Here is a 6,131-nt window from a genome sequence, read left to right on the forward strand (position 1 = left end):
CAGACGACGATTCCCGGCTGAAGTGATGATAATAATGATGACGACAAAATTTGTAAAATCGTATTCAACGGGAAAAAGATACTTTGTACCCCTTTTTAAAATCTTCTTACGTGAGATTCGTCTTTTAAAGATCATATAAAGTGCAAAAAAAATAATTTGGACATAGTCTTACAAATATATTAAATTTGACTGTCGAATTTCGATCACCGGACGACTACTAGTCGTTTTATATCGGAACAATATCTATACTATTATATAAAGCTGAAGAGTTTGTTTGTTTGTTTGTTTGTTTGAACGCGCTAATCTCAGGAACTATCGGTCCAAACTGAAAAATTATTTTTGCGTTGGATAGCCCTTTATTCGTGGAGTGCTATAGGCTATATATCATCACGCTATACCCAAGAGGAGCGGAGCAGTAATGGCTAATCTCAGGAACTACCGGTCCAAACTGAAAAAATTCTTTTTGCGTTGGATAGCCCTTTGTTCGTGGAGTGCTATAGGCTATATATCATCACACTATACTCAATAGGAGCGGAGCAGTAATGGCTAATCTCAGGAACTACCGATTCGAACTGAAAAAATCTTTTTGTGTTGAATAGCCCTTTGTTTGTGGAGTGCTCTAAGTTATATATTATCATCACGCTATGACTAATAGGAGCGGAACAGTAATGGCTAATCTCAGGAACTACCGATTCGAACTGAAAAAATCTTTTTGTGTTGAATAGCCCTTTGTTTGTGGAGTGCTCTAAGTTATATATCATCACGCTATGACCAATAGGAGCGGAGCAGTAATGGCTAATCTCAGGAACTTCCAGTTTGAACTGAAAAAAATTGTTTTGTGTTGGATAGCCCTTTATTTGTGTAGTGATATAGGCTATATATCAACACGCTATGACAAATACGAGCGGAGCAGTAATGAAACATGTTGCAAAAACGGGGACAATTTATTAGTTATGAGAGATTCCGTTGCGTGCGCTGCGTAAACGGTTAAAGTTATGCAACAATAATGTATGACGGGATTGTTCCTCTTAAAAAGTTCTAAAAAAAATATTATAAAACAAAGTCCCCCGCTGCATCTGTCTGCCTGAACGTGTTAAAATCAGAAACTACCCAACGTATTAAGAGGAAATTTGGTATGGAGACAGTTTGGGACCCTGGGAAGAACATAGGCTCCCGGGAAACTACTGCTTTTATAACGGTAAACTTTAGCCTGAAAAACTTTATAACGCGAGCGGAGCCGCGGGCAAAAACTAGTTTATAAATAAAACTGTAAACTAAATAAAAACCTATCATATAGGAAATATTAATAAAATATAATGAACTATAGTAACAGGTAAAGTGAAAGATATAAGAGTTACCGCAATATAAAATCATAATTTAGACAAAGTAACAGTAAATTTGATTGTACTACCAACGAAGGGAATGGCAATTGGTAAATAAGGGCGCATTTTTCAATTATAAGACAAATTAAAAAAATAATATGATAGTTGTAACGTTAAAACTGAATAATAATTGTGTTACTTTTGTATTCAGCCAGATTACAATTTATTTTAAATAACTTATCTGACAATTGAAAAATCCTTTGGAAAATTATGACATCCCGTGTGATAGGCAGACACGCGTCGTATTAAAGTAAATGGTTGCTTTCAGAAGCGCGTAAGAAGTGTTTAACGTTCAATAAAAACGTTTTTATGAGTTGTTTGAATTGCTCTTAGTAACTTTATAATGTTCTGGAACGTCGAAAACAGATGTTATTTTACTATTTAAAAAATATCGATAGTCTAGTACTTCGGTGGCGCAGTTGTGATACTACCGTAAGGTATTTGGTTTGATTCCCGGGTAAAATACTGTAGAAGTAGTTCTCTCATATGTGGTAGTCTGCCTAGGTACCATCGCAATTTCTATATCTGCCGCCAAGCAGCAGTGTGAATACACTGTTGTGGTCCGGTTTGTAGGATATTGTAGCCAGTGTAACTACTGGACATAATAAGCCTACATATGATGTCTCAGGATGGCAAGCGCAGTGGAATACCAAACGAAACTTTGCAATTCAAGATGTTGAATGGCGTTTCTACTGTTCATTGGCAGTCGTATCGCTTACCATAAGGTTATATGTTTATTAAAAGGAATAAAAAAAACAGGCCAGTAAGATAATTTTCCCTCGCCATTCCACACAACTATACCGGTATCTTGCAGTTCGGGTATATGTAGGCTGATCCCAGAACGGAGCACAATATTGGTAATTTTGAAGCTACAGTCTTCAATCTCAGCATTATAATACCTATAATATGTCCACTGCTGAGTACCGGCCACCTTTACTATGAAGGTTTAGGCATGAATCTTCCACGCTGGCTCATGGCAGGTTAGCATAATTATATCTTCGAAATTCTTATGCAGAATTCTCAAATGTAGATTTCATTGCGATGTTTTACTTCACCGTTAAAGCGAACATAGCTTCGAAAAGTCTGATTTGTGTGCGTCATTTAAACTAGCAGAAATTCGTTTCGTCAGACCCTTCCATTCCCAAATGTTCTACACAGATCATGCACAACACGATGCTAATTACTTAGCGGTAATTTTGTATCTACGGTCTTCAATGCGAACTTACCCCAACACATAATTGTTCGTATTAGTTACATCAGTTCACAAGGTAACTCAAGTCTCCAGTGTCCTATACGTTTTGCATAATAAATAGATGGATCAGAACTCCTTGCGAGCGAACTGTGCGATGCGAGTGCTGTTTGGAACTTGAAACTTTAATGAGCGATCGCTTCAGATACGTTGGGGTATTAAAGGCTTTTTGTCCGCAAACTTCTGCAATGTTTCAGTGGACTGATAGTCTAGTTTTTGGTCTAGCGGTGTTATGAGTACTGGGGTTTTTGACGTTCTATTTCTGAGCTAATGCATAAATGATAATATCAGCTCTGTATTATATACTGCCCTACGGCTGGGCAAAGGCCTCCTCTACTACTGAGAGGGATTTTATTAATTATCGCTTACTTTAACGGTGAAGGAAGATATCGTGAGGAAACCTACATACCTGAGCAGTTCTCTATAGGAATCTTGAGGGTGTATGAAGTTTACCAATCCGCACTAGGCCAGCGTGGTGGACTAAGGCCTAATCCCTCTCAGTAGTAGAAGAGGCCCGTGCCCAATAGTGGGACAGTATATAATACAGGGCTGATATTATTATTATTATTAACATACAGCCAAGAGATGATATCACGTGACCAATTTGTTTTGCCACTAATACGAGCGCAGTAAATATTCCGCAAAGAAATATTTAATCTCAAATTACCCAGTGATTTCATTTAACGTTGTAAGCGTGCCTACAATTGCTCCCAAGAGAACGATTGGCGGGAATTTTACTTATTTTACAAAACATTGTATTTGTACGTGAGTACGAAGAAAATTGGTTATGGTTTTATTACCTGATTTTGCCTACGATTCTGCCCGCTTGATTTTTTTCTGGGATAAAAACCTATAGCACTTAGGAGTAATATACTTTCGTATTAGTGAAAATAAAGGCTTAGTGATTATCGATTTAATTATTATGGTCAATTCTCTTTATTTTAAAGGTATTTTTTTTTTACATTTTTACATATACATTTAAAAAAAAAACATGCATATAAAAATATAAAAAATGTATGACCCTCCGATGGCGAAGCGCAAGACCCAGGCCACCGGCGGTTAGGGATTCAAAGTGAGGAATCGCCTCACAATGCGCGCCGTGTCCAGCAATACTGCCTTCTGCATCTGGCCTCCGACCCAACGGCCAATTGAGAGCTTCCGAAGATGTTGGTCGAGGCTCTTATTATTATTATTATTAATTTCTTGAGATTATCGCGTTGAAACAAACAAACAAACTCTTCAGCTTTATATATTAGTATAGATTAGGTGTTATTCGCGTTTCGCACGCATGAGACCTTTCCATGAATATCTGTGCATTTTTTCCGGAAAATAAGTGATAAATATGTAATAAAATCATTTATTCCAACCCGTAAAATGTTGAATATTATTTAGACTTGTTCAATGGTAACTCTACGACCAGTTCAGAACTAATTTCCACCAGAAAAGAACGGACGAGAAACTATAGTGTTGATATTTTCAATCAGTATTAGTACAGTTCACAATACAAACAAATGCAATTAGTATTTTATTTGGAGCTGTAAATTTTTTACTTGTCTGGTCTCTATATGGTGCGGTAGCGAAATGATTTTTTCTTAAGGTAACCTGATGCAAAATTCTCTAAATAAAATCGCAGCCAATTTGATATAAATAAAAAACTAAGACAAATGTAAACAAACCTTAAAGGGAAGCCGGTAAAACTCATAATTGTATGGGCTCTTCGCCACTGATATGGTTATTCAAGACAACGTTTGTAAAATTTCATCCAAATCCTTTTAAGTTTCAAAATCCAAATGCATTTACTTCCGAACAAACATGTTCAAACTTTCGCATTTATAATATTTAAGTAAGAAGTAAGATAGCAACGTGGGGTCAACCCTAGACGTAATAATACCGTGGTAACATTGTTTTTTACTTGTATTTTTCTTTCCAATGCTCTCAAATTTTATTTATATAGTAGTATCTAATCGATAAGGTACCAGTTATTTTGATAGAAACTGTATGGGCCCTGTGGCGCAATGGATAACGCGTCTGACTACGGATCAGAAGATTCCAGGTTCGAATCCTGGCAGGGTCGGTGAAATCGTTTTGATTTTTTTTTTATTATTTAACAGATTAAACATATGCATTTGCACCTCTTCAGAGATATACCCGTGAGTTTAATATTTATTTATTTATTTATTTATTTATTTATTTATTTATTTATTTATTTACATCAACACACAGCCATTACAGGTTACACCCAATTCGACTGGCGGAACTATAAGATATGTAAGAAATATTACTAAAATAGATGAATACTTACTCCTATTAAATAATTATACATATCTATAGATATTTTTAATGTAGATTGATAATTTAATTATTGTGACAATGCGGGTAGATTCATAATGTACCGCCCCACTAATTATAAGATAATGCTGAGTTCAGTTTGCGAATAAACGGCTTAAATACTGGACGCTCGAGTGTTTTATTTTTCCACGTGCATACATATCAATATAATAATAAAACAGTTCTGTATCTTTGCATTTAAAAAAAGGTAATTTATATATATAAAAATGAATCCCTATTTCCCTTGATCACGCCATCACACATCGGCTGGAACGAATTCAATTTTTTTTTTTTTGTTGTGTTTATTATTGTCAGGAGAAGGATCTTATGAAAGAAAAGAATTAAGGAAGTTGAGCGGAACATTAGAAAAATTAAGAAAAGTTAATTTCAGCGATTGACAGAATGCGCGCTGCAAATTCAGTTAAGTCAGTGAGTTAAGACGGGACGTGTGGCGGATCAGCTAGTAAAGAAATGAAAGAGGTGATTAAAGAACAGTGGCGAAGGATTAATATAACTCGATTCCTGCTGGCTTACCTTTATGTAGAATCTAATTATCATAAGAACGATTTACAGACCGCATTTATGCATGATATATTTGTCGGGTTCCCTTATGGAAAATTTTCCCCATTCGTCACTGCTAAAGAAGAGTAATAGAACACAAATCTGCTATTGTTAGCATTACTTTCCGGCAGTTTTTCTGTTTGTTTGTTAGCGCATATCGTCGAAAATACTAAACGGATTTTCATGTAGTTTATACCAAACAACAGATTATAACTTGGAGAATATAAGCTTTATTTTCTTAAATTCGACTATCTGAAAAGTGATCGTCATTTCATATATTTACAATCTATCTATACTTATAATAAATCTATAGAGAGGTCAATTCTGTACATGAAATATATTTCCAAAATAACTATCAGGGGGTGATCCCTAATCATAGGCTCTGTAAAACCAATAAATCTTTCTTAGTTAATAGCATTAAGTTCTATAATAAACTTCCCTTCGAAATTACCAATTTGACCGAACAAAAGTTCAAGTGTTATGTTAAGCGTGAATTAATGTGTAAAGGATACTATACTGTATCTGATTACCTTAATGATAAGACGGTTTGGAAAGTTTGTCCTGCACACAATGACCCACCATGTTAGCACACATTAGTAATTAATTAACTG

At 35.4% G+C, this 6,131-nt stretch overlaps 1 non-coding gene across 1 annotated transcript; it reads left to right on the forward strand.

The window, feature by feature from the left end:
- Positions 1–4,632: 4,632 nt before the first annotated feature.
- On the forward strand, positions 4,633–4,705 carry Trnar-acg. Its single transcript has one exon. It is a non-coding gene; the product is annotated as a tRNA-Arg (tRNA).
- Positions 4,706–6,131: the final 1,426 nt, after the last annotated feature.

This window comes from Manduca sexta, chromosome 5 (genome assembly GCF_014839805.1).
Source record: "Manduca sexta isolate Smith_Timp_Sample1 chromosome 5, JHU_Msex_v1.0, whole genome shotgun sequence".
Classification (NCBI taxonomy): Eukaryota; Metazoa; Arthropoda; class Insecta; order Lepidoptera; family Sphingidae; genus Manduca; species Manduca sexta.